Source organism: Natrix helvetica (assembly GCF_964273705.1).
Source record: "Natrix helvetica genome assembly, chromosome: 6".
Classification (NCBI taxonomy): Eukaryota; Metazoa; Chordata; class Lepidosauria; order Squamata; family Natricidae; genus Natrix; species Natrix helvetica.
The window spans coordinates 49,046,159-49,059,715 of NC_138553.1; positions in this window are offsets into that span (position 1 = coordinate 49,046,159).

Sequence of the window (13,557 nt, forward strand, 5' to 3'; positions counted from 1 at the left end):
ACTCCCATAACAACGGTGTACAGTATCTTGTAAGCACTTAGTGCTTCTCAAGCTTGACAACTTTAAAGTGCAAGAATTTCAAGTCCCAGAATTCCTCAGCTAGCCAGGTTGGCTGGTGAATTTGGGGAATAGAAGTCCACACATCTCAAACTTGCCCTGCTTGAAAACACTGACTTGCAGGCTTCTGCATTATGTACCACCTGATTTATTTTTTTGATTGTTTTTGGTAGTTTTCAAGTGGAGCCCCATATAGAGCAAATTACAATAATTAAATATTTACTTGGGGCTAAACACCAAATGCTTTGCAATTGATTCACTTCTTGTATTTAAGCAGCTACTGTATATGCAATGGGAGCCAGAACTACTGAATGTGAACAACAAAATGTGGATGGATATGCTTCTTTTAGTCAAACTTTAGACAAAATACAGAGGAAAAAGTGAGACTGTCTACATAATGATGTTTCTTACACTTCATATGTCTTATACATCCCCTTGATCTCAGAGTATTGTGGATTTAACACTGGGTTTTGTCAATATGACAATGCACAGATTGAGCTCCACAGGCTTTTGAAAAAAACGCTGAAGTGAAACAGCTGCCCTGCTTTATTTAGGTGCAGCAAACAATAGATTATTTGTTTTTGAAGTGATAGCATTTCTTCTAAGTTTATTTCAGAGATAAATTGGGGGAAGGGAGAAATTGCTATTGCTTTGAGACAAGAAAGATAACATTCCTAGACTGTTACACCTTGTTTAATTTCCAAATGTAGTATTTTAGATGTGTATAAGGCAGATGTTCTATCCCACATTTGCTGAATAGAACAGTTAATTGTAAACAGTTAAAACTTTAACAGTAACATTACATGGACAGGTAATATGGGATATCAGTTGCCTCTATTGCTTGATTCATCAATTGCAATTACTGAATGCTGCATCATAAAATGATTGTGTTTTCTGCTCTTCTATGATATATTTCCCCATTTTTACCTTGTCTAAAATTGACACCTGCTTTTTCCTCTTCCAGTTCCTTTAGTTTTTTTTTTTTTTGCTATTTTCCTTATAAACAATGTCCAGCTAATTATTTAATTGCACAGTCTTTCAGGAAATATAATTTTAAATGTCTATATTAATGTTAAACGTAAAAGCATCTAGTTTTGGAAAAGAGGTACAGATCCTGTCTTGTTGTAATGAACTCATATAAAAAGATTACAGGATAAGTTGATAAAATGTTTGAGCGTCAGGTACAGTGACGTGCAGTCAGGGGAGGCAGGGGAGGCGGAGCCTCACCACTCTCGTCATGAAAATAAAAAAGAATTACTCCAGGAAGCCGTGAAAGTGGCTGGGAGAGGCGCGCGGCTTGGTTTAGCCTCCCTGGACATCTCAGCAGCAGCCCCAAGTGTGCCGATCTCGCCATTTTTTATATCGGGCGAGCCCAGGATCCTTGCAAGGGGAATGGGACGTGTGCAGGAGGCTCCTCAGCTCCAGCCTCAATCAGCGCAGCCGCGGTCCCCTTCATCTTGCCTCAGGAAGGAGGGGAAGGGGACCACGTGTGCAGGGGAAGGGGATCGCGGCTCTGCTAATCTGAGGCTGTGTGCTGAGGAGCCTCCTGCACACGTGGTCCCATTTCCCTTGCAAGGATCACAGGCTCGCCCAATGCAAAAAATGCCTGGGTACCGTGTTTCCCCGAAAATACAACCTGTCCTGCGCTCCCTGACCTAGCGTTATCCCGAAAGCACCAAGTTACAGGAGCCGGGGGTGGGGGGAACGCTCACGTTGCTTGCCGCCTTCAATATACCGCTAGGTTGGGGAGTGGCGTTCTGTCCGGCCAGAGGGGAGAGTTGCCGGGCGGCTGCTCTCTTGTGAACTGGCTCCCGAAGAGCCGGGCACAGCCTCAGGGGCGAAGCAGCCATGAGGTAACTATGCTCACGAGCAGCCGCCCGGAAAATCCCCTCTCCAGCCGGGAAAAGCGCCATTCACCAAGCCCTTGCGCAGCTCTCCCAGGCGACCGCCGCTGGCTGCTGCTGCCCGCCGCCGCCCGCCGCCCCGCCGCTCCGCCGCTCCGCTCCGTGCATAACTTCCAAACTCCAAAACTTCCAGCATCGCCCGCTCTAGGAGTGCTCTCTATGGTGGGCCGGCTGCTGGAAGACTGTCCGGAAAACTCTCTGTCCAGCAGCAGGCCCACCATAGAGAGCACTCCTAGAGCGGCCGATGCTGGAAGTTTTGGAGTTTGGAAGTTATGCACGGAGCGGAGCGGGGCGGCGGCGGGCAGCAGCAGCGGTCACCTGGGAGAGCTGCGCAAGGGCTTGGTGAATGGCGCTTTTCCCGGCTGGAGAGGGGATTTGCGGGGCGGCTGCTGAGGTCAGTGAATGGCGCTTTTCCCGGCTGGAGAGGGGATTTGCGGGGCGGCTGCTGAGGTCAGTGAATGGCGCTTTTCCCGGCTGGAGAGGGGATTTGCGGGGCGGCTGCTGAGGTCAGTGAATGGCGCTTTTCCCGGCTGGAGAGGGGATTTGCGGGGCGGCTGCTGAGGTCAGTGAATGGCGCTTTTCCCGGCTGGAGAGGGGATTTGCGGGGCGGCTGCTGAGGTCAGTGAATGGCGCTTTTCCCGGCTGGAGAGGGGATTTGCGGGGCGGCTGCTGAGGTCAGTGAATGGCGCTTTTCCCGGCTGGAGAGGGGATTTGCGGGGCGGCTGCTGAGGTCAGTGAATGGCGCTTTTCCCGGCTGGAGAGGGGATTTGCGGGGCGGCTGCTGAGGTCAGTGAATGGCGCTTTTCCCGGCTGGAGAGGGGATTTGCGGGGCGGCTGCTCAGGTCAGTGAATGGCGCTTTTCCCGGCTGGAGAGGGGATTTGCGGGGCGGCTGCTCAGGTCAGTGAATGGCGCTTTTCCCGGCTGGAGAGGGGATTTGCGGGGCGGCTGCTCAGGTCAGTGAATGGCGCTTTTCCCGGCTGGAGAGGGGATTTGCGGGGCGGCTGCTGAGGTCAGTGAATGGCGCTTTTCCCGGCTGGAGAGGGGATTTGCGGGGCGGCTGCTCAGGTCAGTGAATGGCGCTTTTCCCGGCTGGAGAGGGGATTTGCGGGGCGGCTGCTCAGGTCAGTGAATGGCGCTTTTCCCGGCTGGAGAGGGGATTTGCGGGGCGGCTGCTGAGGTCAGTGAATGGCGCTTTTCCCGGCTGGAGAGGGGATTTGCGGGGCGGCTGCTGAGGTCAGTGAATGGCGCTTTTCCCGGCTGGAGAGTTTCCCGGCAACTCTCCCCTCTGGCCGGACAGAACGCCACTCCCCAACCTAGCGGTATACCGAAGGCGGCAAGCAACGTGAGCGCTCCCCCCACCCCCGGCTCCTGTAACTTGGCGCTTTCGGGATAACGCTAGGTCAGTGAGCGCAGGACAGGTTGTATTTTCGGGGAAACACGGTACCCAGGCATTTTTTGCATTGGGCGAGCCCGGGATCCTTGCAAGGGGAATGGGACCACGTGTGCAGGCGGCTCCTCAGCGCACAGCCTCAGATTAGCAGAGCCGCAATCCCCTTCCCCTGCACACGTGGTCCCATTCCCCTCCTTCCTAAGGCAAGATGAAGGGGACCGCGGCTGCGCTGATTGAGGCTGGAGCTGAAGAAATTTCTCCGTTTGGGCTGCGCCCCTGCGATCGGAGCAACCACGTGGTTTGATGACGTCACCAGCCTCACCAGTCATAAACGTCACCGCACGTCACTGGTCAGGTAATATCATACCAAACTATATATATATAAAAGCCAAATACCACTCACTCATCACAAAATCTCCAGAACCAAAAATCCAAAAACTTGAAATTTGGCAGGTATGCTCCTCTTGGCTTTTAGGTGCTTGCTAAGAAAAATTTTTTTGACCTAGAGCAGTGGTGGTCAACCTGGTCCCTACCGCCCACTAGTGGGCACTCCAGCTTTCATGGTGGGCGGTAAGGATTTGCTGTAACTCTGCTTTATAAATTTTATAAAGTAAAGTGACTTCCCTACTTTATAAATCACCATTACTGTGGAATCGGTGGGCAGTTAGAAAATTTTACTACTAACAAAGATACAAAAGTGGGTGGTAGGTATAAAAAGGTTGACTACCCCTGACCTAGAGAAATGGCAAAAACTGTGGTCTCAAAACTATAAAATGACAATGTCAACTGCATATAAAGAGAATTTGTATAAGATGTTTGGCACTTATCCCCCACAAGAATAACAAGAATGTCTAAGAACAAATTGGAAAAATGCTGAAAATGTCATCAGACGCCGGGCTCATATTATCGCATGTGATGGACTTGTACTGAAGCTAAACGATATTGGACTAAAATCCACATGTGATTGGAGAAAATGATACATAAACACATAGACTTAAAATCAGAACTCTATTTATTGGGAATCATACCAGAAACATAAACAAGAACTTGAAATATTTGATTGTAAATGTCTTAACAGCTGCTAGAATTGTATTTGCAAAAAACTGGAAAAATGAGAAAATACCAACACAGGAGGAAACTATTCGGAAAATAATGGAATGTGCTGAAATGAGTAAACTTACATTTGTAATTAGAGAACAAGAGGACGAGCAATTTTATAAGGTATGGGATTTGTTTTACCAATGGTTAGACAAAAAAACTTGGAAATGAAATTGTTTATCTATGTATTACTAGAAAGTCATAGTCATTGCTATGGAAGTTTTTTGCTATGAAATAGAGTGCTTGATCATATGATATATAAAGGACAATAATGAATCTAATGTATAAGAGTGGGATGACTTGAACGTTATGTATAATTGTAAGTAGTGATCATGTTATACTGGAAAGATTTTTGTATGTTAAATGGACTAATGATGATGTAATGAATAATTGATACATACATGAATTGAAATATTCAATAACTACTTGGATTAACAATGGAAAATTATTACTGGAATTGAATATATCACATTATAAGTATTGTATACTCTATGGATGATTGGTGACATTGTGGTTAATTGAAAGTAATGATGTACAATATGAGTTGATGGGAATTTTTCTTTTGTAAGGCCAGTAGATAGAGACAGGTGATTTTATAATTTTATAAAGATTTATTGTTGCTTAATAAATAATTAAGGATTTAAGGAAATAAGATTTGTTTGAATGAAGTAATATTAATGATAACATGAACACATGATGCTCAATGATAGTGATGTATTTAGTTATGTTTGATGGACAACCAGTGATCTTATTTCTAATTGTAAAAACGGATGCACAAAAGCTTGTAACCAAATGACATGCTTGATAAAATTGAGGAAAGTCTTTTTGTATGTGTTGTTTTGTTTTTGTTTGTCTTAAAAATAAAATAAAAAATAAAAAAAAAGATTTATTGAAATGACCATCAGATCATTACTAATTCGTATACAGTAATTAACACGCTCTGATGCTAATGAGTTCTCCTCCTCCTCTGCACTTTAAAAGAACTCTGTTCCAACTGCCAGTTGCCTTATATTAACACACTCTGATGCTAAGGAGTTAGACATTCTACTCGCCCTCCCACCTCAAAAGAAGTCTGTTCCAACTGCCAGTTGCCTCACATTCCATTACCTCAGGCTGGCAGATGTTCCACTGCTTCACTCAGGAGCAGTCTGAGGCGCCTTACAGTACTAAAAGTTGTTATCTCATCAAAATGCCCATGCTAGGCATCCTCATACTATGGCCCGTGGACCGGATACGCCCCACCAATGCAAAGTATCCGGCCCGTGGAGTGGTGGGATGAAAACCAGCTGCCAGCTTGTAAAGAAGTGTTTTATTTTTTAAAAAAAAGTTAATTTAATTTTTTATTTACAAACATATAAAATACACACATACAGAACTTAGACGTACACTACATTTACACAGTACGTTGAAACTTCCTGTTCCTTCTAATACCAGTTTCAATTCGATACAATTCTCCCTATGTTATTTACCCTTCTAATATATTTCATTTGAGTTTCACCACCTCTTATTTTACTCATCTATCTGATATACTGGGTGATTACCTCTAATAAGTTTAAACTCTCTTTATATGTGTGTGTGTGTGTGTGTGTGTGTGTGTGTGTTTGTGTTACAAACCCTGGTATGCCCAAATATGGGAGGGAGCTCACTCCTCCCTCTTTCTGTCCTTCGGCTCATCACAGAAAACCATCCAGACAGAAACCCATATTTTTATTTTTAATGTTGCCTTTTTATATAGCTTGAAATGGATCCATACTAGTCTCCCTTTATTTATTTATCAGCACAAATACAACACAAATATAAAAAGGCAACATTAAAAATAAAAATATGGGTTTCTGCCTGGATGGTTTTCTGTGATGAGCTGAAGGACAGAAAGAGGGAGGAGTGAGCTCCCTCCCATATTTGGGCATACCAGGGGTTGTAACACAAACACATACCTATTTCCCTGGCTTAGCTGATAAAAGGAGGAGAGCCTGTGGTGTAGTGGCTAACAAATCTGCCTAATATGTAACACATCCCAGGTTCAAATCCCAATAAGGGTATGGCTAGCTGATGAGAGCTAAATAGCTTGAAATGGATCCATACTAGTCTCCCTTTATTTATTTATCAGCACAAATACAACACAAACATAGCAAAGGCAACATTAAAAATATGGTTTTCTGCGTAGATGGTCTTCTGTAATGAGCCGAAGGACAGAAAGGGGGAGTAGTGAGCTCCCTCCCATATTTGGGCATACCAGGGGTTGTAACACAAATATGTATGTATGTATGTATGTATGTATGTATGTATGTATGTATATGTATATATATATATGCTGGTTTTGTTGTATTCCGGTCTTTTCCCGTGTAGGATTGAGATTGTCTTGGCAACGTTTCGGCAAGATCTCACTTGCCATCTTCAGGCTTGGGCTTAAAATGCGATCGGAGCTGCCGTCTTTCTGTAAATCTTGGTGGGAGGGGATGGGGTGCTGGCTTTGTTTCAGTAAGTGGAATGATTGGTTGTGTGGTTGTATCATGATTGGTAGATTGGCGCTGATTGGTGCTGGCTGTGTGTGCATTGTTGTTTTGTATTGTAACGGCCTGGGTGGTGGGTGGTGTTCGTTTGTTGACTAGGGCTGGTTTCCAGATGTTTGGTAGGCGGGAGGTATCATCACGTTTATTCATGTTGTGGGGGTGTTTCTCTATTTCGATGGCTTCCATAATTATTCTCTTGTTGAGGTGTTCTGTTTTGGAGATTAACCTGGCTCCTTCAAAGTTGATTTCATGTCCTGTAGCTTTAAGGTGCTGGAAAAGGGAGGAAGTTTTTTCTTTTTTTCTTACTGCGTTCTTGTGTTCTGTGATGCGTGCATTTATTCTCCTGTTTGTTTGTCCTATATATGTTGCCGGGCAGATTTTGCATGGCATTTCGTAGACTCCTTGGTTTTCTAGCTGGATTTTGTCTTTGGGGTTTCTTAAGATGTCGGCCATTTTTTGGTCAGTGGTGAAGGCTGTCTTGATATTGTGCTTGTGGAGAATTTTGCCGATTTTATCTGTGGTGCCTTTGATGTAAGGGAGGAGGGCGATGCCATTGTCCTGTTCTGTGTTTTAGTTTTTTGGGGGAGTCTCCTTTTGGATTAGGTTGCTGATTGTTTTTCTTTGGAATCCGTTGGAGATTAATACATTTGTGAGTTTGTGTAATTCAATTTTCAGGTAGTCTTTGTCGGCTAGGCGTTTGGTTCTGGAGATGAGGGTCTTGGCTACAGAGTTGATCTGTGCAGGGTGGTGATGGGATTGTGCATTTAAGTAGAGGTTGGTGTGTGTTTTTTTCTGGTAGATGGTGTGTCCTAGGGAGCCATTGGGTTTTTTGTAGATTAGGACATCCAGAAAGGGAAGTTGGTTGCTTGTATATATATGTATGTATGTATGTATGTATGTATGTATGTATGTATGTATGTATGTATGTATGTTAATTCTCCTTAACTTCTATTTTTGGCCTTTATTGGCTTCTTTCATTGATCCTTGTTTCTTTCCTCCATCCACCTATACTATTTTTCCCATATCTGATAATATTCTGTTTCTTCTTTTCCCTGGATTTCTTTTGTTAATTTGTCCATTTCAGCACAGTCCATGACCTTTCTTATTATTTCATCTTTGCTCAATTTATTTTTCCATTTCTGAGCAAAGGCAATCCTCACCACCGTAATTATGTATAGAATTAAATACTGGATTTCTTTTTTATATTTTGTTGTCATTATTCCTAGTAAAAATACTTCTGGTTTCCAATCAATTTTGACTCCTGTTATTGATTCTAGCCAATTTTTAATCTTTTTCCAATACTTTTTGGCTTCCTCACACATCTACTATATGTGATAATATGTTATGTGTGTTGATTCACATTTCCAACATTTTGGTGAAATATCTGCTGAGATTTTTGATAACCTTGCTGGTGCTAGGTGCCATCTGTAAAACATTTTGTACTGGTTTTCCTTGAATGCAACTGATAGTGTCATTTTTAAATTTGTCCCCCCAAATATTTCCCATTTATCTAATTCAATATTGTAGCCAAAGTTCTGCACCCATTTTACTATTTGTTCCTTCACAATTTTTTCTTCCATTTTGTACTTCAGAAGAAATTTATATATTCTCCCTATCATCTTTCTTTCTGTGCTTTGAATTATTTTGTCTAATTCGTGTGGTTCCATTTGGATGTTGTATAATTTAGTATCGTTATTATGTTTAGCTTTGATTTGCAAGTAGGTTAGCCAGTTGACTTTCAGTCGACTTTTGTTCTGCCAATTCTTTGATTGTTTTTAAATTTTCCTGTCCTTTAATTAAGTCTCTGTATCTTAGCACATTATTCATATCTATAAAATTTGGGTGCGTCGTCCTTTCTGTCGGGGATAGCCAATTCGGGATTTTCACATAGTGGTATTTTTTTAAATTTTGAGCCAGTTTTGCAATAGCGCGTTTCTAATTAGATGTTTTTGAAAGTATTTGTGCGTTTTGTTTTTGTCATCCCAATGTATGCCAACCTACTTGCAGATCATGGCCTTCTAAGGTCAAGATTCTTTTATTTTTAACTCCATCCAGTCCTTCAACCATGTTATTGTTACTGCTTGTGCGTATAACTCCCAGTCTGGTAATGCTAAGCCTCCTCTCTCCTTGCTATCTTGCATTGACTTTAGTTTAATCCTCACCTTTCGTTATTGCCAGATGAACCTAGTTTGTTTAATTCCTGGAAAAAAGTTTTAGCAGGATTTATAGGTGCGGCTTGCAACAAAAATAAAATTCTTGGTAAAATATTCATTTTAACTGTGGCTATACGCCCCATTAGTGATAGCTGAATATTTTTCCAACTTTCTAAATCTTTCTTTATTTGTGTCACTAGTTTATTATAATTATCATCTTTAATTGTAGAACATTTTGCCGACAACCAAATCCCCAAGTATTTCACTTTCTTAATTGTTTGTATTTTAGTCACTAATTCCAATTCCTCTTCTTGCTTTTTTGTCATATTCTTAGTTATTATTTTTGTTTTGCTTTTATTAATTTTTAATCCTGCCACCTCCCCATATTCTTCTAATTTTTGAATTAATTTCGGACTAGATTCTAATGGATCCTATAAAATAAATACTAAATCATCAGCGTAAGCTTGGGTCTTATATTTTTCATTTTTAAGTCTTAAACCTTTTATTCCCTGATCCTTCCTAATTTCATTTAACAATATTTCCAGAGTTATTTATAAACAGCAAAGGAGAGAGGGGGCATCCCTGTCTAACTCCCTTTTTTATTTCGATCTTCTCTGTTCTCCGTTCATCAAAATTTTGACTGTCTGGGCATTATATGTTTTTCTATCATTTTTGTAAATTTTTCTCCAAATTTCATCCTATCTAATTGTGTTGTTATAAATTTCCAAATTATGTTGTCAAATGCATTTTGTGCATCAAGAAAAACCAGTACCAATTATTTTTCTGGATGTGCCTCATAATATTCTAATATATCTAGGATGACTCTCGTATTATTTCTAATGTACCTGTAAGGTAAAAATCTATTTTGGTCTGGATATATTAGTTCATTTAGCACTTCTTTAATTCTTCCTGCCATAATTGCTGCAAATAATTTATAATCAGAATTCAATAGTGAAATTGGTCTGTAGTTTTGAATTTCTTGTAAGTTAGCTTCTTCTTTAAGGATTAGCAATATTATTGCTTCCGTCCATGATTCAGGCATCTTGGCTTTTCCTAAAACTTCATTAAATATTACCACTCCTAGTTGTTCCAATATTATTTGATTATATTTGTATAACTACACCAGGATTCTGTCTGGTCCTGGGGTTTTATTCTTCTTCTGGTTTTTCAGGACTAATTCTACTTTGGCTATCGTTATCGGCCTGTTTATCGCCTCCCTTTGTTCTTTTGAGATTGGAATTATCTTTTCTGGGTTTAAATATTGTTTTATCTTAGTTTCCTCCATACTATCTTGCACGTATAATTTTGTGAAATATTTTTGAATAATTTGCTTCTGTTCTTCCAATTTATGTTGAATATTTCCCTCATCATATTTTAGTTGATATATCATCCTTTTTTCTCTTTCATTTTTCAATCTGTATGCCAGCCATCATCTAGGTTTGTTGGCTTGTTCAAAGTAATTTTGTTTGTCTTTAATTATCTGCACTAATTCCTTTTGGGTTATTAAGTTAATCTTATGTTTTATCATCTCTCCTTTTTCTTTTTTAATTTTATTCTTTGGGTCTTTCTGTAATTCAGCTTCGGCTTCCCTAAGTTCTTTTTGCATACGTTCTTGTTGTTTTTTTTGTTTTCTGATTTTTCTCGCTATATAGGTGATTGTGAGGCCTCTTACGTATGCTTTCATGATATCCCAGAGATTTTGTATTGAGGTGTCTTCTTTTTTGTTTGTTCTAAAAAATAATTTTAGTTCTTTCGCTAGCATTTGAGTGTATTCTGTTTCTCTTACGATATTTGGGTTCATCATCCATCTTTTCCTTCTTTTTTGGCCTTTCCATTTTAATTTTATTGGGTTATGATCCGCCCACTCATCTGTTTCAATTTCAATTTCCTCTAATTGATTACATAGTCCAGGTGATATCCAGGCCATATCAATTCTTGACCAAGACTGGTGGGGGTTTGAATAGAAGGTATACTGCTTTCTTGTTTTGTGCCTTTCTTAAATATCATGTAGTTTATATTCCATTGCCATTTTGAAAAAGGATTTAAGTAATGTATTTTTTTTTGTCTTATTATTATTATTTTTACTTTCATAGTCCATCTTTTTTATCTACTATTGTGTTATAATCCCCAATTGAGCAAATATTTTCATACTCTAATTCATTTATTTTGTGTAATTTCCTGTAGAATTCCTCTTGTTTCTGATTTGGTGCATATATCACTATTAACAAGATCTGTTTTTCTGTTGTCTCTAATTCAATCATTAGAATCCTGCCTTCTTCATTGGAGTAGACTGCTTTGGAGTATTTTTTCCTTTATATAGGTTGATATCCCTCTTTTTTTATCTGCCAGTGCTGTATATAGTTTCCTTAATTTTTTGTTTTCCAGTAAATTAATATATTCCCTTTTAATGTGCACTTCCTGAATACAGGTTATGTTTGCCTTCAGTTTCCTAAGTTTATTAAACACCTGTGTTCTTTTCTTTGGCCCGTTCAATTCATTCAAGTTTACTGAGATAATTGTTGTTTCCTGGTCTATCTTTAGTTGGGGTGTTTTTTATTACTTCTGGTTGTATCTGACTTTTCCCTCTCGCGCCTTCCCTTTTTTGTAAAAAAAAATTGCACGCATAGTCTTTAGGAGGCTTATAGAGTACTCCTGGCGGCTGGGGTGGGGCAAAATTGAGCAAAACATGGGGCATTTTTCACTCATTTCTGCCTTCCCCAGCCCCCAGGAGCTCTCTGAAAGCCTTATACAGGCTCTGTATGGCCATTTTGGTGAAGGAGCAGGGTTTTGGGAGGCAAAAAATGCTGTATTCAGTGTATAAGACGCCCAGATTTTCAGCCTCTTTTTTGAGGGAAAAAGGTGCATTTTATACTTTGAAAAATACGGTAGTTTGCTTCTGGGTGTGATTCAAGATGCTGATTGTTATCCATATGATATGGTTACTCAAGAGTCTCTCATTATACCTGCTCAACTGATTTGATCTGGCAGGCCTTTGGTACTTCAGATTTGTCTGATAAATGTCTTATCATCTCTACTGCATTTATTGCTTGTATAATTGTCTAGAGCGGGGGTCCACAACCCTTGGTCCATGGACTGGCACCGGTCCACAGCATGCCAGAAACTGGGCCACACAAACAAGCAAAGCTCCATCCGTGGGATGCAGGCAGCACACTCTCTGGTCCATGGAAAATCCTCTCTTCACAGAACTGGTCCTGGTGCCCAAAGGTTTGGGGGTCACTGGTCTAGAATACCCTCTTAGGATCTGAATAATTGACTGCTGCTTTGAAATCATGAGCATTTCAGATTTAAGGCTTGTAATGCATTTTTAATTGTAAATTTTACCAAAATAAAATAAAACTATTACATAACATTCCAAGGACAAACATTAAAAAGCAACAATAAATAAGGAAAGATAACAATATAATCAGAATACGTTTAAATGCCACTTTAGAAGATTGTCTTTAAAAAAGGAGAACCTCCTAGTAATACACAATACATATTCTACCACAATAGATAATTATTTTCTTGCCTAACTGCAGCTGTAGCTAATTTGCTGGTGTTGACAATAACAGAACATGCTGTCAAACTCCACAGAATTAATGCTTGCTTTGAGTTGATGTCACTTTATTTTTAAATTACTATTTAATTAAATAGGTTTTAAAACAATTATAGAATTTGCTTTATCTTTGATTTTTTGGGGGGGCAGGTTTGTTTTTAATGATTGTTGATGAATTATGTTTATGCAGACAAAATAGAGGGCACAGTGCTTCTCTTGGGTGGGGGAACGGATTGCTGTTCCACAAATAAGGCATGTTTCCCAGAGGTGGGATTCAGCCGGTTCGGACTGGTTCATGCGAACCTGTTGTTAATTTTCTGTGCAGTTTGGCAAACAGGCTGATTGCACCACTGGCTGGCCCTACCCCGTCCTGCCTGGACTCTTGCAGCCATTCCTTATTTTGCCTTGACCACTTGCCTAGAGTCATGCCTGCGGCCTAGCTGCTCTCTGGTTCCTCACCCAGACCAACCTTAGATCTGCAGCACCACCTCGGCCCCACCCCCTGAGTGTGCACACAGGAGGTGGTGACCACACAGGCCCTGGCATTCCTGAGGACTGCTTGCTGAGTGTTGCCCTTCACCCAGATCACCAGCTCAGCCCTCACATACTTGGAGACTCCTGTGTGAATGCCCAGGGGGTGGGGCCGAGGTGGCAACATGGATCTAAGGCTGGCCGTGGGTGGCACTGACACCTTCATGCCCCGCTTGCTGGCCTTTCCCTGGGACCATCCCATCCCCACATGGGAAAGCCGCGTCCCTACCTGTGCATGAAGGAAGGAGGAGGTAGGAAGGAGAAGGCATGGGACCCAGGGGGCTTCTGCCTGCCAGTGTGCCATGGGCAGTAGGAGATCGCAAGCTGCAAGGACTCAGGGGGGCACAATCATGGAAG